The 23,546-nt window shown below is 32.6% G+C and overlaps 1 long non-coding RNA gene across 1 annotated transcript in view; it reads right to left on the reverse strand.

Moving 5' to 3' along the window:
• Positions 1–9,914: 9,914 nt before the first annotated feature.
• Positions 9,915–23,546, reverse strand: part of LOC120470699 (uncharacterized) — a 29,804-nt gene continuing 16,172 nt past the window's right edge. The window contains exon 4 of the long non-coding RNA XR_005620591.2: positions 9,915–10,235. This is a non-coding gene — a long non-coding RNA (uncharacterized LOC120470699). The remainder of the gene's footprint in view (positions 10,236–23,546) is intronic.

Here is a 23,546-nt window from a genome sequence, read left to right on the forward strand (position 1 = left end):
GCACTTCAGCTGACGACATGAGTCTGATAACAGCCCAAAATGTCCTGCTTCCAGCACAACACAGACTCAAACACAAACTCAAAAAAATAAAAATAATTATAATTATATATAAATAAATAAATAAATAAATATGTATATATATAAATAAATATAAATATATATACATATATAATTATAAAAAAAATACAAAATACAAAAAAAAGTTTTATCTGCTGAAGCTCGTCAGGCAAAACGTGAATCTGATCGACTCCGGACGAAAACGCGGATCAACATCGGCAGTAAACTTTAATGAAATAGCAAAGTAAACTACATGAAATGGATACAAAAGAATGTTCCAGGATAACAAAAAGTCGGTGCTTTAGGATGTAACTTATTTTATTTACTGGATCTAACTAACGTCACTCATCCACTATCATATTGTTTATTTCCAGACACCTTCAGTGCAGTATTGTTACTTCATACGTTCTTACTGAAACACTGAAACTGTTCGGTTTAGTTCACTAACCGTTTTCGTTATCATATTATACATTCACCTATATGTTGACATTGCTGATTGTGAAAGATACACGAATAGTTAGAGAAATGGCTTATGCTTTATAACATCATGTCGGCTAAATGCAGTTTATTGTAACATTAACATGGAAGAGCACAGAGCATTTAGTTCAATGTCAAGCTGATAAAAGTAGCATATTATTGTAACTGCAGTAGGAGTTTACATGAGTTTCCAGCATGTTGTGTGATGAGATCTAGCACGCACACGAGCACGAGCGCTCTTATTGCATTCTGAAACATCACCGCTAGAGGCCGCTAAAAATCGCATAGAGCACTTTTAAGACTTCATTTAGATTTTTCAACAAAAATTTGGCAGACTTGATGAGATGGCAGTGAAACACCTTTTATTTCAGAGCAGAAAAAAATACATTTCTAACTCATAGATATAGATTAACCAATTTTATTTTGTATAAATACACAGTAGAAATTGTTTGGAGTTTTGTTACAGAGAAAATATAGAGCCTGAAAATGTGTGTTTGTGTAGTGCCAGTAGAGGGAGACAAAGACTAATGAAAGATTCATTTACTTGCTCTCAAGCCATCCAAGGTGAATATGAATGTCTTCTTTTAGTCACTACTGCACTGTGCATATTGACATCATTGTGCTTTAGATTTGGATTTTCTCAGAGTACTGTATCCTATTATAATCAATTTGTCTTTTTAATTGCCAAATCTAAGAATAGGCATCAGCACATCTTCATGTACTGTAACACTTACGAAAATTTGTAACCATCTAATTGTGAGGAACATTTTTGCAAAACAAAAATATTTTCAAGATTTGTTATCACAACATATTTTCTTTTGTCAAATCAACTTTATAATAATTTATTTAGTTGAGATAACTTATTATTTAGAGTTTCTGATGATTAAATTAATCTCCTTCATTGTATTAACGCACTTTTTCCAGTTCAATCAACTTAAAATTTTATGGCAACCCGGGTTAATTACTTTTTTAAGTTAAACCAACAATGTTTTTTTTACAGTGTAGTAATCACAACATATTTTCTTTTGTCAAATCAACTTAAATAATTTGTTTAGTTCAGATAACATATCATTTTGAGTTTCTGACGGTTAAATTAATCTCCTTCATTGTATTAACTCACTTTTTCCAGTTCAATCAACTTAAAATTTTAAGGCAACCCGGGTTAATTACTTTTTTAAATTAAACCAACAATGTTTTTTTTACAGTGTAGTAATCACAACATTTTTTCTTTTGTCAAATCAACTTAAATAATTTGTTTAGTTCAGATAACATCATTTTGAGTTTCTGACTGTTAAATTAATCTCCTTCATTGTATTAACTCACTTTTTCCAGTTCAATCAACTTAAAATTTTAAGGCAACCAGGTTACTTACTTTTTTAAGTTAAACCTTCAATATTTTTTTACAGTAAGGAATCTGAAAGTGCAGCACCTTTAGCTTGTAATGGCTGGATTGATAAACAATGAATATAATTACATTTTTTATGTATCAATGTTTATTTTTTACTTGTTTGAAAAACATTTTAAATTAACATTGTACATATACATACAGGTTTAATTTTTCCAGTGTCAGAATTATTTGTGATGATTATATTGGATCTGTCCTGTTAAACACATTCCTTTACTATCGTGTCATCATATTTGTCTGCATTTTTAAAGTTAACGTTCCTCCAATCAGTATAAGACAAAAGCATTGATTGTGAATTTATTTATTATTTAAATTTTGTTAATTTTTTAACAAAAATTCTTGTATATAATAAAGCATTACTGTAGTTGCTAATTTGCATGTAGAGAAAATGTGATTTAAACCAGTTATCAGAGGGGCAGACGGGTTAAATCGGGTCTTTGAACACAAACACACACACACACACACACACACACACACACAGGTCAGTAATTATATGCTTTGGTGGCAGCAGGGCGGCTGCTGAATTGCCTTGCCGTTTGTTGCAATCATACAAACAGGTATACTGCAATCTATTTTACATAATACTCTTTAGGATATGCAGGATTCTCTGCCGTGAAGAATCTAAATCAGGGTTTAGAGTAAGACATCAATCTGAGATCTAGAGACTTTTACTACAAACTGACATTCGCTGGACTTGGGCGCAATTATCCAGGATGGACTGTGTGTGTGTGTGTGTGTGTGTGTGTGTGTGCAGAGATGGGCTGTATTTTAATTAAATATTTAAAATATGTATTTAATTACTTTTGTGTATTTTGTCATTTGTATTTTTATATATATATAATTTAATGAATAATTTGTAATTAAATACTTTGACTGTATATTTTACTAAATAAAATACTTATTCAAATATGTAATTTTATTCTTCCTCACTTCCTCCTTTTATTCACCCCCAAAAAGTGACAATTTTAAAATTATATATATATATATATTAGGGATGGGCAACGATTAATCGCATCCAAAATAAAAGTTTGTGTTTACATAATATATGTGTGTGTATAATTAATTTGTATACATAAATACACACACATGAATGTATATATTTAAGAAATATTTGCATGTATATACATATTTATACATAATTAATATTATATATAAATATTTGATATATTACTAACACATTTTTCTTAAATATATACATGCATGTGTGGGTATTTATATATACATAATTATTTATACAATTATATAATTAATTATACACACTGCACACATATATATTATGTAAACACATAATCGTGATTAATCGTTGCCCATCCCTATATATATATATATATATATATATATATATACACAACTATATGAAGAGTTCAGATGCAAAAGCCTCTAAATACCATTTGAAATGTTCTTCTTTAATGATGATTTTTATCAAGCTTGTATATTTAAGTTCAGTAATTTCACTTATATAACAATTAATAGGTAATTATCATTGCCATTTAAGTGAAATTACTGAACTTAAATATACAAGCTTGATAAAAATGATCATTCTAGAAGAAAATTTCAAATGGCACTTAGAGGCTTTTGCATCTGAACTCTTCATATATACACACAACTATATATATATATATATATATATATATATAAAACAATATCTGTGGGGTATGTTGAGCTAAAAGTTCACATACACACTCTGGGGACAACATAGACTTATTTTACATCTAGTGAAAAGGGCATTATACCACCCATTTAAGAACAACTGAAAACAATAACATTTGAAAAATCAAGAGAACAAACAAAAGGTCATCATTAACTGTTTCGATGAAAGTTTGGATGTTTTTCATCATGATCATGATCTTTTATGTGTCGCAACGAAATAAAATCCTCTTTCAGTCACTGAACTTCAGAAACACAGCGACTTTAACTCGCTCTTTATTTTAAAACACAAGCAGTGAGTTTATGAACTTACTCTGCACAAGAACACAATCAGATTGGTCTCACGCACATACAGACATATATACGCTGCACACATACATTCTCAGTGTGTTTAGTGCTGGTAATTACCTTTAAAGTTTGTTGCCCATAAATCAACTGAATTGTTGTGCGGGATTCCGGCTGCTTCATTTGTTGATGAAATATTTCTCAATCGTGTAGAACTGCAGCACAACAGCAACACCAGATACATCATGCAGACATTAGATTGGATTATCTTTATAAAGGCCTGTGGAATGAGCTGCTTTTGAGCTGCGTTTACATGTTTACAGGTACAGCGTCTCTCGCCTGCAGTGCAACTCACAGAGAACCTTCTCAGAACTTTCTGGAAGGTCATTTTAAAGTTGTGAACAAACATTCATGGCAGAAACATCGATAGAATATTGATTCAGAGTCATCTGATCTTTAACCCTTGTGCATCAATCAAAAAAAGTTACACATATAAAAAGAGGACAAAAATGTCCATGTCATAAAAATGTGCCACTTTTGAGCACAGACTTAAGTTTGGTATAATTTTAAAGAAGACCCATTGCAGATTATTGCTGAAGTAAAAACATAATACTAAGTAAATCCAACAAAAAAGTTATATAGGTATCAGTTTATGAAAATTACTTATAAAAAAATATTTTATATAAAATATATATTTTATAAGTCAGGTTGAACTCAAAACTGCAATAAAATCAAAGCCATAAATCCAAATTTGAGGATGATATCTCTAAAAATGAGCTTTGGGTAACAGTTTGTTTGGACGTAGTAACATATTTTCCCCATTGGGTGGCAGCAAAACCCCACTGGAGCTCACAGTGATTGCAGTTTTTCTCTCTCAGTATTACAAACACACACATGTTTTTTTTATAACACACATACTAACCACACTCTGACATCCATACCAACACACCCACACAAATATTGTTGCATAATTTATCCCGTTGGCTCTATAATATGCCGAAGCAGAAAACAGGAATAAAGTGATATTTGATTTATAGGCCAAACTTAAAAAAAAAAAAATGGCACCATCTGATAAAAAAATAGTAAGAAATAAAATTTTGAAGCCTTGCCATCAGAATGAAAGCCTCTTAACAAAGATTGCATAATTTTATAGTTAACTGAACCGGGGATTAAAAATTGCAGTTTTAATGGGTTTCAATGGGGACATTTTTGTCCAAAAGGTGCTGAGAGGGAGTATTTTTTGTACCAAATGCAAAACATTTTTTTTTTTTTAAGAAAAAGACGGCGAAATAGTAAAATTCCAATAAAAATACACACCTGTGGCAAGTTTTTTGCAGTTAGCTTTAACACAGGCAAAGTGATCAAAAAAAAAAAAAAAACTGAAAAGGACAAAAATGTCCATAAGGATGCACAAGGGTTAATAATCTCAAAATAATTTGCTACTAGCTTCAGAATCTAACATTCCTATAATAATAATAATATTAATAATAATAATAATAGACAAAGAGAGAAAAATGTGTCACAATTGAAGGTAGATTATATGGTTTGGGCTTGTCATATGGATGTGTATATGCATGTATATATTTTTTTTTTCTTTAAGTTTTCTGTTGTTTGTCATTTTATGTTGGTGAGGTCATCTAATTTGTGAATCTTGTTTATAGGAATGGGGTAGGAGCTTATTTTTTTCTTCATCCTACTCCTGTTCTTTTTTGTCATGGAATGTATTTTGTGTTGGTTGGATTTGTTCGATTGTTCTTGTGGCATTTAGTGTTGCATTACCATGAAAAGAGAATAGAAAAATAAATTAAATGAAATGAAACATTCCAATAATGTTTACTAAACAATAAATGGAATGTTCTCTTAATGACGTCATTACCAAAAAAGACTTCTTAAAACATTTATATATGTTTTGAATCTTCAGAGAATTTCATTTTAATAACTTAATGGGAATGTGAGCCAAAATTTTTGTTAGCTGTATCTTTGTGGTTAGATTACAGATCAGCGCGACGTCTAACAAATTCACCGACACCGTAATTAAAAAAAAAAAATTTTGTCGGGTGATTCTGAACTAAACTAATAAACTCTATAAATAACTCCCTCATAAGGACCGATTGTTGTTTATAGACTAATTTTAAGGTCTATAAAGTTTATAGGCCTTTGCATTCAGTCACACGTTTACAACAAAGACTTTTTATAAAGAAACCTGTGATACTACACCGCTGTAATCTTGATTAATATAAAAGTAATTGCACAGTCCTCATACATGTACACAAACACACACACTATTTAAACTTCTCGACCAATATAGAAACATATTCTCTTTCATTTCAACTTCAAGTGTTTAGTATTCCAGAAAGCAAGGTTAAGGTGAATCTCATAAATATCCATGAGGTCGTATTTCATCCTAAAAAAAGGAAAAAGTTAAAATATTTGGAAAATGCAAAAATGCAGACTGTAAAGGTCCCAAAACAAGCTTCATTTATGCAAACTAATATTTTTTCTTCACAGTTTTCATGAGATTCACACATAACAAAAATCATTTTAAAGTGATTGATTGTGGTCAAATATCTGCATGTAATGAGTCTGACAGCCAATGGTCATGTATTTTGTGTGTTAATACGGTATTTCTAACAATCAAAAAAGTTAAACAATGAAAAATCATATGAATGGATAAATATAGGCCTATATCACACTAGTGCTCTTAATTTATAGCATTATAATTAATTAGTATACCATATTTTTTTCAATCACGGTGTCCCTTAGGAGCTCCGTAGACTCTTCAGGTTATCATAACACAACCAAAACCAGCATTAAGATCATGGAGATAAATCTAGAGTTTCAAAATACCAACAAGACGGGATTCGGGATTTCAGTCAGGAAAGTTTGCGGGTTTGTGTCTCTGTTGTTGTTTCATGAGTTTCAGGCTTTGAGCTTCAGTCCTTCATTGGTCCTCTCGCTTCTTCTTCTCCTCTCCTCAATTGTTGTCCTCTCGATCTCCAGAGTTTTTGTGTTGTGGAGGCCTCAGTGGATTCTGCCGCTGCTGGTTTGAAGTTTTAAATCACTCATCGGTGACGTCTTTGAGTGTCAAAGGAAACCAGCCCGATCTCATGAATGTTATTTCTCGTGTGCCATAAACGCCAAAAATAGTTTTTGCGTCTATGATAAGCAGTTTTCGTGCGCATATGATACGCACTTTATGCAAGATGTAAACAACACTGGTCCAGAAGCACTTCCTGTTTCAGTTTTTTAACACAAGCTGGGATAAAATACAACCAACAGAAAATATAAAACTGAGGGAGTCAAAAAGTTAAACAAACATATTTAAGATGTTTTGTTTACATGTGAAATAAAGAAAACAGTTACAAACTGAAACAGGAAGTGTTTCTGGACCAGTGTTGTTTACATCGTGCAAAATGGTCGAAAGCTTGGGTTCCCTCAGTCAAAAAGCAATGCATTTTCCCCATAGACTTTTGGAAAATCGCAGCAAAAAAAAAAAAAAAAAAGATCTGTGTTTAGCAAAGGGTTGTGACCCTTACACGTTTTGTCTAGCAAGATAATCTTTACAAGTTAATCCAAAATTTAGCCTATACATTTTGAAGCCTATATAAAGATTTAAAAAAACACAGGCAGACAGAAAAAAGTTTAAAAAAACCATAAGCAGGTTATAACTGGGTGTTCTATGTCATAGATCAAAACTTGAAAATATTTAGAGGCTTTGTTCACCACAGACCTTATTTCAGGCGATTTAGCAAAAACCCATTCAAAAATCCCATAGGCTTTAGAGCGAGGGAACCGTAATGCTAAAATGCTAACTCACTTCCGCGTTTTGGCCTGCAGAGTGACGTCGTAACTTCGGTCTTTGAACTTCCGGTTTCGCGGTCGCTCTGTATATTTCTATGGCATCGCTGTCCAGGAGTAATTAGCTGGTGAAGTGGATTTACTCATTGTAGAGTTAACAAAATCATGATCATTGTAATGTATCATAAGCATTGTAAAGCAGATGTCTTAACAAATGTCGACCGGGAAATTATGTATGAGGAGTTCATTCATACCTATGCAATCGCTGTCAAAATACAGACCGGAAGTCAAACGAGCGCAGCACTGAAAAGGGGCGGGGCTATATAAGGTCTATAAATTGCGACGTTCGTGGTATAGAAACACACTTTCATGAGACTGTGTTGAAGGAAACCTGTCAGCTGCTATTATTAGGTTAAAACGAACAACTCATTCTCATACAATTAATGCAATATGGGTTTCATAATGATGTTATAAAATATTTTTAGCGTTTAGAGAACATTCAGAAACAACGTTTTCATAACCTAATGGGAATGTTGGCAAAAGTTATTGGAACATATTTTTGTTAGCTGTGTATTTGGGTCATAATTATAAATAAAATAAATAAAAACTATTTTCTTTTTTTTTGTATTCAGTGAGTTTTCACCAAAATAAACCAGCAATAACACTGACATCTCAGGTTCACTTCAGATCACACAAGGCTCTATTGTGTGAATTTAAATCAATTTAAGGTCACCCAGAGCACTTCTCCTCCCGCCTTTTTAACGCTCGACAAGTCTCTGGGGTGTAATTAAAATTATTTTCAGGTTTTCGCTGCAGGGCAAATGCATCATACATGTGTTTGATGCAAACTGCTAAGAAATTAGCAACCATTCGTTAGCATCCTGCTAATTAGAAACAAAGAGATGCACGTTTTGCCTTAAATTTCTGTTTACTCAAACAAAACGCTGTGCGGACAGATGGTGCGCAATGAATTAGCTCACGAGCAACAGATCATACTTCGTCCACCTGCGAACTGAGGACGACTTAACTAGACAAATGTGGAAAAACTGCACTTTGTCAAGAAAACAACTAGCTCTGACTAAACCAACCCAAACACCAGATGCTTGTGTAACAAAATCATCCTTTTTAGTTTGACTCATCAGTTTGCCGTGCTGTAGTTGGTGCAGTTTTCTCGAGTCGGAATAATGGGATGCATCGTTTAAGTGGCCCCAGAGAAAGTGAATCACAGTCGAGCTTCTGAAGACGGATGATTCATGCAAACATTTAGCTTTGAAGGGGAAGTATTTCAGCTTCTCCGTTTGGTGGACGGGGCTGTTATTTCTATCTTTAACACAAACGAAAACAGCCTGTTACTTCGCATATTACCTTTAGATGAACTCATGACACACTATTCAGTGTTTCTGCATGCTGGGTTAAAAACAAAACATTTCGGGCAGGGTAAATATATATGACAGAGCACATGTTGGGCTGATTTTACCCAGCAAATAGTGTTGTTTATTTAATAACGGGGTGATTTTATTATTGGCATTTTTCTCTAATACTATAGCTTTTTTTTTTTTTTTTTTTTTTTACTTCATACATGAATTAATGCCTACAGATTCATTTAAAGGAGTAGTTCACTTTGAAAAAAATTTTTTGCTGATAATTTACTCACCCCCATGTCATCCACGTCTTTCTTTCTTCAGTCGAAAAGAAATGAAGGTTTTTGATGAAAACATTCCAGGATTTTTCTCCATATAATGGACTTCAATGGGGTCCAAACGGTTCAAGGTCCAAATGAGAGTTTCAGTGCAGCTTCAAAGGGCTTTAAACGACACCAGACGATGAATAAGGATCTTATCAAGCCAAACGATCGCTCATTTCAAAAATAAATAAAAAAGTTTAAGTTTTATAAGCACAAATGCTCTTTGCTCTGTTCTGTGATGCGCGTTCATGACTCTCTTGCTCGAACGAATCTTTTTTCGAGTCATTTGGTTGATTCAACGAATTAAAAATCCTACAAGGCATCAGGCGTTTCCATTACGTGAAAAGACATTTAATTCACGTCGTAAATTAAATGAACACAGTACGATTTTATAAAAATTAAATGTACTCAAGCCTGTCGATGAAATGCACCAATTTGATGGCACGGCGAATGACTCTCTCCTAAAAAGGAACGCAATAAACAACTCAACCGTCTGACCCAGGAGCTGGGTGACAATAAACTACCCAAACAATTAAAATAAAAACCCCAAACCCCAAAAAAAATAATCCAGGATTTTTTTACAGGGCATGTTTAAGACACTAAGACAACCATGACCTCATCACAGTTAACTTTTAAATATACAACATGTATGAGCTGCTATTTTAATTGTTTATTCCTGTGCATTTTGTTCTGTCTTATTGTCGATAAAGTTGTTTGTCTCTCGGCTGGTTCATCTGACTTTCCTTCAGCGGCTCCATTTAGTCACTTCTCAAGCAGACGTGGAGGGAAAAGTCACAGCAAATGACTGTCCATCTACAGTCCTGTAGGCAAGGATGATGTTTTTCTCCGCTGTAAACCATTTCTGAGTCCAGGCAACACTTTCTGGATGGATGAAAAAACAAAAAACAATGACCCGTTGTAAAGGTGTGCGCAGCGGCAGCAAATGAAAGGGCAACAATAACTTTGTACAGTATGTCCTGATGCTTGTAGAAAAACCCCAGATGAATCAAACATGCAGGCAAAATGTATAAAAAAAAATTCTACTGATTCAAAATTTGGTATTTAAATTGGCTTTTCAATTTAACATTCTAACAATGCAAAATAATATTATGCAAATTTTACATTCACAGACAACTAATGGAAAATTTCCCTAATGTGATTCCCTCTGCTACTAAGAAAGCATTGAGAAAGGTTACAATTTGTTCTGCTTTTAGGCTATTTTTAAACATCTTTTGATATATTGGCCATTTTTCTTTTCCTTTTTTTACTATTCTAATTGTTATGTGACATTTTGCATTGTCACTGTACACCCTTGTTCATGTTTTCTGCAATTAAGCAACAAAAACAATGGTGAGTAATAGCAGATTCAAATAAAGGTTGTGATGCTCTACAACAAATCCTGACATGTATTTCATTCACATTTACCCATAACAAACTCAATCTAAACACAATAATTAAACCTCTAACAGCATTCAAATTAAGATGGAATAACTCCATTCGGAATGTTCAATTGGATTGTTGTTGCTAAGCAACAGTAGAATTTCAAACTCGTTCAGGCCGAAGCAACAGTTTGAGTTTTGAATTAGTTTGATTACTAACATTGGAACAGTATTTATTGATCATTCTTTGTTACTAAAATGCAGCTGTTCATCGTTAGTTCATGTCAGCTCAGGTTCATTAAATAAATAATGTTTTAATAAATGTTGAAATGAACATGAGCTAAGTATTTTTCATTGTTTCATTGCTAGTCCTTATTGTAAAGTGCTACCAAAGTTTGTTCAAATGATGTAAACATGCTCGATCGAGGTTTAGTCGGTTCAACAGAATGATTTTTCTCATAATCTCATTTCAGTTATAATCTTTCAATGTAAATTATTTAATTTGATTGGTAACAGCCACTGGCTAGGCTGTTTTATTATTTTAATTGAATGTATCCCATTAATAAAATGTAAGAATTTGAAATGAAATTTAGAGCATACATTAAGTGCCCTTTAATAAAGTACAAAAAAATATTGAGATAATAGTGTTTTCAAAAATGAAATTAAGTTTAAAGGGAGTAAAGCCTCTGTTTTTTATGCTTAATTGAATAATTGTAATGTGATGATCAGATGCAGATATCTAAATCAAAGAATATGTGGTTGGCGGGTTGATTATTATTTATTTTTAACAACAGATTCGAGGTACTCAAAGTGCACCAGATTAATGAATTTATCTTTAAAATGTACAAAATTTCCTCTGTTTCTTTTATTCTCTCTGCACCGGTTCACTTAATGACTCCCTGTGACTCCTACACACTGATTAAATTAACGAACGGCTCACTTTTTTTCCTGTGTCTTCATAGACACATCTCATGCCATTACATGCAGAGTGTGAATTCGACGAGACACTCGAAACTAGAAAAGTCTAGGAGAAATTTAAATGGAAACGGCTGTCTGCGGTCAAATTTATTGTAAATATTGATCCTTATACAAGCATCGCTGAAATATAACTCTCTATTTAATTCTCTTTTTACACTAAACAAGGCAGGTTAAGCAGCAGACGGATCCCAGCTAGAGAAAGTTCCCATAACTTTCACTAATGGTTTTTAAAGGTCATGCAAATGTTTGAACAAAACATTCTTAAAAAATGGTGTTTAAAACAAAATTATGTTAAAATGGAATGTGCCTTTAACAGTTACATAATCATGAAGAAACACACACTCTTAAGAAATGGTTCTATTTAGAACCAGAAATGGTTCCATCCCCCGCTTCATATATGGAACTCCAAAATGGTTCTATATAGAACCATTTTTTTTTTTTGGTAAAAGGTTCTATTGGCCAAGAATGGAACCCCAGGGTTCTATATAGAACCCAGAGGAACCCTTTTTAAAACCTTTTCTTCTAAGAGTGTACAAAAACAAACTATGTTCAAAAATCTGAGAAACATTCTTAACACATAAAAACGCCGCATGTTTGGAATGTTTAACATTTTTTCATATCAAATTTTCATAACTTAATGTGAATGTTTGCAGAGCATATTTTCTTGTCTTTTTTGCTTTTGACCAAATGGAAAATTAAACATACCAGCGTTTATTCTGATGATTATGGGCCATTTTTCAGTCAACATAGTGTGCAATCAATGGCACTCTTACAAATAAAAAGTCATATTTTCAAGTAAAACAGAATATTCAAGATAAAAAATAAAATGTTGGATGTGAGACAGTTGAAGAAGGCTATTAGATTTGGATGAAAAAACATGACAACAAACTCATGCACAAGCGAATCATTCACAATAATGTGCATTAAGGAAGCAAACAGAGTCATGTTGACTTCCTTCATCATCTGAACCAGAAGAATACTGTACATTACTAAAGCTGGCAGGATCTCATAAACTTCTCTGTTCTTAGTGGCTTATAATCAGGTTTCACAACACTGCTGAAAATCTACAAATAGAATCACACAGAGTTTTCTGTTTCTACCCTGCATGATTCACTCACGTCCAATTAGAGTGTGTAAATGATTGTCTTTGCTGAACCGGTGAGTGCTGAAGTCTCCTGAAGGACAGCTGGTGGGAGACTGGGAGACGCTTCAAGCCTCTGAATGCTTGTGCACAAAAATACTCCGCTTATGAAATCCTGCAAACGCACACACACAGACACACACAAAGCCTAGAAAGTGGCATGCTCTTCTTTTTGAGTGATTTTGTAGAGCTCATTCTCTATGCAGTTCTCTTACTGCCAGTAGCCTACATACACTGTAAAAGGTGCATAGTAACCTACAATTATATATATATATATATATATATATCTATATATATATATGAAGAGTTCAGATGCAAAAGCCTCTAAGTGCCATTTGAAATTTTCTTCTAGAATGATCATTTTTATCAAGCTTGTATATTTAAGTTCAGTGATTTCACTTAAATGGCAATGATAATTACCTATTAATTGTTATTTAAGTGAAATTACTGAACTTAAATATACAAGTTTGATAAAAATCATCATTAAAGAAGAAAATTTCAAATGGCACTTAGAGGCTTTTGCATCTGAACTCTTCATATATACACTCACTTAAAGGATTATTAGGATGCACATCACCATGCACATCCAGGGCGCAAAGCTCAAAAAAGCTTTTAAAGTCATTTTGGTACAGTGAACTCATTGTCATGTTCAAGAAACCAATTTGAAATGACTGGAGCTTTGTGACATGGTGCATTATCCTGCTGGAAGTAGCCATCAGAGGATGGGGACATGGTGGCCATAAAGGAATGGACATGGTCAGAAACAATGCTCAGGTAGGCCGTTTAAACGATGCCCAATTGGCACTAAGGGGCCTAAAGTGTGCCAAAAACATCCCCCACACCATTACACCACCACCACCAGCCTGCACAGTGGGAACAAGGCATGATGGATCCATGTTCTCATTCTGTTTATGCCAAATTCTGACCGTCTAAATGTCTGTATACATGCGCCAACACTCTTGGAAGAAATGGTTCTATTTAGAACCATAAATGGTTCCATCCCCCGCTTCATATATGGAACTCCAAAGTGGTTCTATATAGAACCATTTTTTTTTTTTGTAAAAGGTTCTATTGGCCAAGTATGGAACCCCAGGGTTCTATATAGAACCCAGAGGAACCCTTTTTTAAGAGTGTATAGAACCTTTTAGGGGTTCCAAATACGTAGCACTGATGGACCCTTTTAAGGTTTTATATCCACAAGTTTCCTACGCCCCATGATGCCTTGCGTCAAAAGTGGGCGCGACTTCCGGTTGGAAGTAAACAAAGCGCGATTTGACATGCTTGACACTTGTTCATTCAACAGTTGACAGTCATTCAAGTTATAGCGATCCAAACTAGCTAACGATGTGGGAACACAAACTCAACGAAATTCAAAAGGGTGCAATAACAGTACCTTTACCCTCCGCAGTAGTTGATTGGGAGTATTATAATAACATTATTAATAATCAATACTCATCAAGGCATGGTGACAGACAGTTGTGCGAGCTGACAAACAATTAAAATAAAAAAATACACACTTAGTCATTGTGCTTTGGAGTTTATTCAAAATTATAAATGAATGTGCTGCTTGAATACATTAACTGGCACATTTGGTATTCTGTCAACACAGGCTTCGATCCTGAGTTTAGGTGTAACATCAGTAGCGAACAGCCAATCACATGCTGATAGAGTTTATAGAATATTAAGAATTTAAACAAATGTACACAGGAAGATTTGTCGTCTTTTGGGAGGTGATGGAAACTACAGTCGTTGGCAGGATCAGAGACGAGCTCTGGTAGGATCACTGTGATTTCGTTTTCAGCTTATGTTCAAAACAATCATGTTTAAGCCACTGAATTAGTTTAGTCCGGTTATACATACAACCGCGAACAGCACATGATGTCCCTGAGCTCCGTAACGACATCTCTCATAAAGATTTGCGTCTTTAAATAGTTAAATAATTCTCCGAAAAACGGCTAGCCTCTTCGCTAACTAACACACAAAATACCATTGGAATGCTACTTCCGCCGCCTCACCGGAAGTTTCACCCACTTTATTTTTTACAGGAGCGCCCCTCGGAAACTTGTGGATAGAACCTTTTCTTCTTAGAGTGTAGCACAGTGCATAATTAAATTACTTCTTCATTAGTATTATTACAAAGTATTTGCTGAAAGAACAAAACAATGCGAGTGTCTATACATGCTGTTATTCACAAACTTACTATACGCCCTACTCTTTGGAACAATGGTAACGATCAAAACTTCAACATAATAGAAACCCTTTCATATGTCAAACATAACTGAATATTAAACATTAACAGATGTTTCCCTTTACTCAAAAACACATAGAACAACACTTCATTTCAATATTTCCCCTCCATTACCAGCCATGTGCAAAGCATGCTGGGAACTAACAATGGCGTCTCTAAATAAAACCGAGCTAATTCTCTTGAAATAAATTGGTAGCCCTTTTTCCGTAATTTTATCAGCTTAATCGTTTTTTTTTTTTTTTTTTAAAGAAATTAGGAAAATGCATCTCTTGGTTTTATTAGTGAAACACTGAACCACAATATTAATATACACAATATTTTTTAATTATTTAATGAAAATTACAAGACTCATTTTTAGAGGAAACAGCGTTGTTGGCCTTCTTGGATGTTTTTTGTCTTCTTCTCATCTCATTAATGAGAATTAGTATTTAGTTAAATGAATGAGAATTTATTAGTATTTTTTTTTTTAAAGGATGTTTCGATACGCCACTAAGTAGGTGGATTACCAATCGAAGGATCCCTGAGTTGATTTGGAGCAGATCTTTGTGATTCTCAATGCTTCTCTACCTGAAAGTGTCGTTCCACTCGCTCATTTTATCCAGAGCATTAAAGTCTCTCATGAGGGCAGAGATAAACGTTCTCCTGGCCCGAAGCTGAGTGTGACGGGTAAATCCATCATGGCGTGGTTAATTAAGTCAGTTAAGGCCACATGTGTGCCGTCCACTGATAAGGTCAAGTATAATCGGACTCGGGTGTTCGCAGACATGTGATCATGTACCTTCAGGTAAAAGAACTTTTGGGTCAAAGGCCTGTGAACGGCATTTCAACACATTTCTTCATAACAAGCAGCTTGATGAAATGCCACACGTCCGGCGTTGTGACGTGAGGAAAAGACCGGAGGGGAAGCTATATTTTTTATAGCATCTCGAAGGCATGTGCATGACAGGTAATGAGAATGAGTTTGTTTCCCAGCTGCGGCGCACCACTATTCAGAAGCGGTTTATAAATCACACGAGAAGAGAATTTGCCTCCCTAAGGGGCAGAAAACTGGATGGCAATTGCCTGTCTGTCTGCAAAGCCTGTCCTAGTCCTGTCACAGCCTGTTATCTTAAATGAAGATTATCCATGCAAAGAGGCCTAAAACGCCTCCGTTTGACTGTGGTATCTGGACAAGTGAGACGTTGGAATCTCTTGGGCTTCAAAGGAGACGCATGTGAGATTATCTGAGACTTTTTCCTCATGAGTCAAGTCATCTTCATTTATATGGCGCTTTTAACAGTAAAGATTGTTTCAAAGCAGCTTTACAGTGATAATAGGAGATTACGGTAACAGAGATTGCTTGGCTTTATAGTTAATGTAGCATGCCCCCCGATCAAGGATGAGACTTTTACTGATGGTTTTGTGATCTTAATGATCCTTAATCCGTTCACCATATCACCAACGTAAGAGCTGAAATGTATACAAAACATACACTGATAAAAATGATTTTGTGGTGAAGTAAATGCTACAGAAAAAAAAAAACCAATGTAATTTACATGAAAAAAGTTAGTTCAGGCAAGAATTTAAAAAAATAAGTCAATTCTATAGTAGAACTCAATTCAATTGTGTAGAAATGAAAGCGTAAATATCAACATTATTAAATTAAGTAAATATGTTTCCATCATGCACTGGGCCATGAATAATTAATGAGGTTGATTTTTCACTGTTTTCCAGCTTTATTTACACAAATTTTTCATTACTTTTGTTGTTAGGATTAGTAAATTTGCCATTTTGTGACATTTCTCAGAAAAAAAAGGTACAAAAGCCGTCACTGGGGCGGTACCTTTTCAAAAGGTACACTTTTGTACCTAAATGGTGCATATTGGTACCTTACAAATATGTTTTCAAAAGGTACACTTTTGTACCTAAAGGGTGCATATCAATATGCACCCTTTAGGTACAAAAGTGTACCTTTTAAAAAGGTACCGCCCCAGTGACAGCTTTTGTACCTTTTTTTTCTGAGAGTTTACTTAAAATGACGCATTTAAACACAAAAATGATCCATCTGTCCCCGTCATTGTGTATTGTCTACCAAGTATTGAGGTCTGCGTTCACACATGAAGATGTGATGAGACACACTGTAAGTATTGATTACTTAAACAGTGTTGTCTAATTCAATGTTATATTGTTTGAGTGAAAAATTCAATTAAATAGAATAGATATTACTTAATCTTTAATTAGCTAAATAAAAATTACTTAATTTCTTATGCTACTTTCACTTAACTTCATACAGTATAGTTTACTTAATTATATGTGTGAAATGTACTCAAAAAATATCAGTGCAAAAACTTGCCTTGAAAAAATTGAGTAAATTTTACTTGTTGTTTTTTACAGTGTATATTGATCCGCTGTTACATGCTGTCGTACATTTGTGAGATATAAAATAATAAGCGTCTCCTGACTGTGTAATTGAGTGACAGATATATTAATAGGACAGATTTCTTCTCCTGTCATTCTGCTGGGCTTTTTTAAAAAATGTAATTGCACACATGTCCTATAATCCATCATGTTGGGTTTGATTTCACCACAGGAATGACAGTCAGTCTGTTTCTCACTCGGCGAGGTTTGTAATGTCATTTGAGAAGCAAATATTGTGGGAAAGAGTCTCAGTTCATCTAAAAATAAAATCATGTACTCACCCAAGATGACTCTGTATCTCCTGTGAATCAGCTCTTCAAGCATGCAAACATGATTTATAGTGACTCTGCATGGCCAAAAACAACATAACGTATCCATATGATGTGTGCACTATATTTAATGAGGGAATTAAGACAAATCAAGGTTATTATTCATATGCCAATAACATTTTTCATGTCAATAGAGTTAAATGATGATGCACTGGACTAGTTCATTTACATTTTCATAGCTTTAGTCGAGGTGAATATTGTATATTCGCATTATAGGTAAAATAGGTTGTAATTGGTGTTTATGTTGACTACGATTTTATAGATTATATTTGCAGAAATTGTAAGATGATGTTTTCACATGAAAATTAAAAATTCATTATGTTACTCAAAGTCAAAAGTTTGACATAAAAAGTCAAAATTATTACAAACTAAGTCAAAGCTGATATAAAAAGTAAATTATGATGTAACATTTTTACATGATGACTTAAAAGTCAAAATCATGACATACCACATAAGCTGAAAAGCCAAAAATTTGTTTTAAAATTAGATAAAAATCTAAATTATGACATGTTATTTATAAGATAAAAATTTGAAATAAGCGTATCGCATTCACTTGAGGAAACAAAATCTACTCTGTTTTTCTGAATCAACGAGTTATTACTGAATTATCTCCGAATTACGAGATCATTTTTCTTGGGAGTTTTTGAGATAATCAAGTCATTAATTCAGAAAAACAGAGCAAAAACTTATTTTTCCATGAAAAATTAGCTCGTAAAATGAGATAATTTACTGAATTTTTGACGTCATTAATGAAAGGAAAAGTTTGAAATTTTATACATTTACATTGGAAAATTATAATTATAACAGAAAAAGTAAAAAATTATGTTGAAATTCGTACTTGAAAGTCAATTATCATATTTAAAAGTTCAATGATTCGAATGAAATTCTAGTGTAAAAGGTCAAAATTATGACAACTAAGAAACCTAAATCTAAGTACAAAAGCCCAGTGAGGAATTGAGAAAGCAGAGAAAGAGCCATCCAAGGGCAGATGGAGGATGAATGTGTGAAGTCTCTGTAGGACTGTGATTGTTGAGGAGTGACTCTGACTGTCACACTGAGCTGCAGAAAGCGGCCGCCGTCCTCCTGAGGTTCAACAGCCCATAAAACAGCCAAGAAATGAGCAGAGAGTCCTGGAGGAGCTGCTGTTTACTGATGCCGGCTGAGTTTCATCTCTCCCACACTGAACAGAAGACCTGACCTTCCCACAGCCCTCTGCTTCAAGTGTTTAATTACAGTATTGACGTTCATCCGGCTCTAAGAAACACTAATGATTCAACGTGTGCGGCATTCTGAGACATTGGGATAATTGCATCTATCTTTAAGAAAATTATATTTAAAAATCTCTCTTCGACATTGTTTAACAGACGGTGGGGACATCATGCAAATAATTTGCTAATGACCTATCATCTATATTTCCGTCCTGAACTGTGATTGTTCTCTATATCAATAAATATTCCATAAAATATAAATGAGGGAATCTACAAACCAATGCTTCACTCTTAGAAGAAAAGGTTCTATTTAGAACCAGAAATGGTTCCATCCCCCGCTTCATAAATGGAACTCCAAAATGATTCTATATAGAACCATTTTTTTTTTTGGTAAAAGGTTCTATTGGCCAAGTATGGAATATATAGAACCCAGAGGAACCCTTTTTTAAGAGTGTATAGAACCTTTTAGGGGTTCCAAATACGTAGCGCTGATAGAACCTTTTAAGGTTCTCTATAGAACCTTTTCTTCTAAGAGTGTTCCGTAATGCGATTCTGTGACGCTTTCGACTTTTTGAAATCGAAATCGTGACATGAAAAGTCAATATTAGGACATAAAAGGATGAGAAGTTGAAATGATCACAAACTAAAGTCAAAATTATGACAAAAAAAAAAATACCTATGGCATATTTGGGTTGAAAAGTCATAATTGTGACAAAAAAAAGTCAAAATGAATACTATGTCAAATTTATGAGACGAAAAGTCGAAATTACGAGATGAAAAGTTGAATATGGCTTAATAAGTCATTATTATAAAAAGTCGAAATTATGGCATAAAACATCAAGATGAAAAGTCAAAATAATTACATAAATAGAAATTATGACACAAAGTCCAGATGAAAAATCCAACACTATCTCACAACCAATTCGTACGAATTTGACGCATGATTAAAAAGTGTCTAATTCGTACGATTTGTCTAAACCCACATGATGGTTAGGTTGAGGGGCGGGGTCAGGGGTAGGTCATTCGTACGAATTCATAGGAATTGGCTAATTCGTAAAATATGTACGATTTAGCAAAATCGTATTAATTCGTACGAGTATGAATTGTTACGAATTAGTCACTTTTTAATCATTCGTCGAATTCGTACGACTTGGTCATGAGATCGGGTTGGAAAAATCACAATTATGACATAAAAAGTTAAAATTATGCAATGAAAGGTTGAAATTCTGGCTTAATGGGGACAAAAAAGTCAAAATCGTGACATGAAAAGTCAAAATTAGGACATAAAAAGGATAAAAAGTTGAAATGATCACAAACTAAAGTCAAAATTATGACAAAAAGTCATACCTGTGGCATATTTGGGTTGAAAACTGATAATTGTGACAAAAAAAAGTCAAAATGAATACTATGTCAAATTTATGAGATGAAAAGTCGAAATTATGAGATGAAAAGTTGAATATGGCTTAATAAGTCATTATTATAAAAAGTCGAAATTATGGCATAAAACGTCAAGATGAAAAGTCAAAATAATTACATTAATATAAATTATGACAAAAAAATCACAATTATGACATAAAAAGTTAAAATTATGCAATGAAAGGTTGAAATTCTGGCTTAATGGGGACAAAAAAAGTCAAAATCGTGACATGAAAAGTCAAAATTAGGACATAAAAAGGATAAAAAGTTGAAATGATCACAAACTAAAGTCAAAATTATGACAAAAAAAAATACCTATGGCATATTTGGGTTGAAAAGTCATAATTGTGACAAAAAAAGTCAAAATGAATACTATGTCAAATTTATGAGATGAAAAGTCGAAATTATGAGATGAAAAGTTGAATATGGCTTAATAAGTCATTATTATAAAAAGTCGAAATTATGGCATAAAACGTCAAGATGAAAAGTCAAAATAATTACATTAATATAAATTATGACAAAAAAATCACAATTATGACATAAAAAGTTAAAATTATGCAATGAAAGGTTGAAATTCTGGCTTAATGGGGACAAAAAAAAGTCAAAATCGTGACATGAAAAGTCAAAATTAGGACATAAAAAGGATAAAAAGTTGAAATGATCACAAACTAAAGTCAAAATTATGACAAAAAAAAATACCTATGGCATATTTGGGTTGAAAAGTCATAATTGTGACAAAAAAAGTCAAAATGAATACTATGTCAAATTTATGAGATGAAAAGTCGAAATTATGAGATGAAAAGTTGAATATGGCTTAATAAGTCATTATTATAAAAAGTCGAAATTATGGCATAAAACGTCAAGATGAAAAGTCAAAATAATTACATTAATATAACTTATGACAAAAAAATCACAATTTTGACATAAAAAGTTAAAATTATGCAATGAAAGGTTGAAATTCTGGCTTAATGGGGACAAAAAAAGTCAAAATCGTGACATGAAAAGTCAAAATTAGGACATAAAAAGGATAAAAAGTTGAAATGATCACAAACTAAAGTCAAAATTATGACAAAAAAAAAATACCTATGGCATATTTGGGTTGAAAAGTCATAATTGTGACAAAAAAAGTCAAAATGAATACTATGTCAAATTTATGAGATGAAAAGTCGAAATTATGAGATGAAAAGTTGAATATGGCTTAATAAGTCATTATTATAAAAAGTCGAAATTATGGCATAAAACGTCAAGATGAAAAGTCAAAATAATTACATTAATATAAATTATGACAAAAAAATCACAATTATGACATAAAAAGTTAAAATTATGCAATGAAAGGTTGAAATTCTGGCTTAATGGGGACAAAAAAAAGTCAAAATCGTGACATGAAAAGTCAAAATTAGGACATAAAAAGGATAAAAAGTTGAAATGATCACAAACTAAAGTCAAAATTATGACAAAAAAAAATACCTATGGCATATTTGGGTTGAAAAGTCATAATTGTGACAAAAAAAGTCAAAATGAATACTATGTCAAATTTATGAGATGAAAAGTCGAAATTATGAGATGAAAAGTTGAATATGGCTTAATAAGTCATTATTATAAAAAGTCGAAATTATGGCATAAAACGTCAAGATGAAAAGTCAAAATAATTACATTAATATAAATTATGACAAAAAAATCACAATTATGACATAAAAAGTTAAAATTATGCAATGAAAGGTTGAAATTCTGGCTTAATGGGGACAAAAAAAGTCAAAATCGTGACATGAAAAGTCAAAATTAGGACATAAAAAGGATAAAAAGTTGAAATGATCACAAACTAAAGTCAAAATTATGACAAAAAAAAAATACCTATGGCATATTTGGGTTGAAAAGTCATAATTGTGACAAAAAAAGTCAAAATGAATACTATGTCAAATTTATGAGATGAAAAGTCGAAATTATGAGATGAAAAGTTGAATATGGCTTAATAAGTCATTATTATAAAAAGTCGAAATTATGGCATAAAACGTCAAGATGAAAAGTCAAAATAATTACATTAATATAAATTATGACAAAAAAATCACAATTATGACATAAAAAGTTAAAATTATGCAATGAAAGGTTGAAATTCTGGCTTAATGGGGACAAAAAAAAGTCAAAATCGTGACATGAAAAGTCAAAATTAGGACATAAAAAGGATAAAAAGTTGAAATGATCACAAACTAAAGTCAAAATTATGACAAAAAAAAATACCTATGGCATATTTGGGTTGAAAAGTCATAATTGTGACAAAAAAAGTCAAAATGAATACTATGTCAAATTTATGAGATGAAAAGTCGAAATTATGAGATGAAAAGTTGAATATGGCTTAATAAGTCATTATTATAAAAAGTCGAAATTATGGCATAAAACGTCAAGATGAAAAGTCAAAATAATTACATTAATATAAATTATGACAAAAAAATCACAATTTTGACATAAAAAGTTAAAATTATGCAATGAAAGGTTGAAATTCTGGCTTAATGGGGACAAAAAAAGTCAAAATCGTGACATGAAAAGTCAAAATTAGGACATAAAAAGGATAAAAAGTTGAAATGATCACAAACTAAAGTCAAAATTATGACAAAAAAAAAATACCTATGGCATATTTGGGTTGAAAAGTCATAATTGTGACAAAAAAAGTCAAAATGAATACTATGTCAAATTTATGAGATGAAAAGTCGAAATTATGAGATGAAAAGTTGAATATGGCTTAATAAGTCATTATTATAAAAAGTCGAAATTATGGCATAAAACGTCAAGATGAAAAGTCAAAATAATTACATTAATATAAATTATGACAAAAAAATCACAATTATGACATAAAAAGTTAAAATTATGCAATGAAAGGTTGAAATTCTGGCTTAATGGGGACAAAAAAAAGTCAAAATCGTGACATGAAAAGTCAAAATTAGGACATAAAAAGGATAAAAAGTTGAAATGATCACAAACTAAAGTCAAAATTATGACAAAAAAAAATACCTATGGCATATTTGGGTTGAAAAGTCATAATTGTGACAAAAAAAGTCAAAATGAATACTATGTCAAATTTATGAGATGAAAAGTCGAAATTATG

This window comes from Pimephales promelas, chromosome 16 (genome assembly GCF_988280905.1).
Source record: "Pimephales promelas chromosome 16, fPimPro1.hap1.1, whole genome shotgun sequence".
In the NCBI taxonomy this organism is placed as follows: Eukaryota; Metazoa; Chordata; class Actinopteri; order Cypriniformes; family Leuciscidae; genus Pimephales; species Pimephales promelas.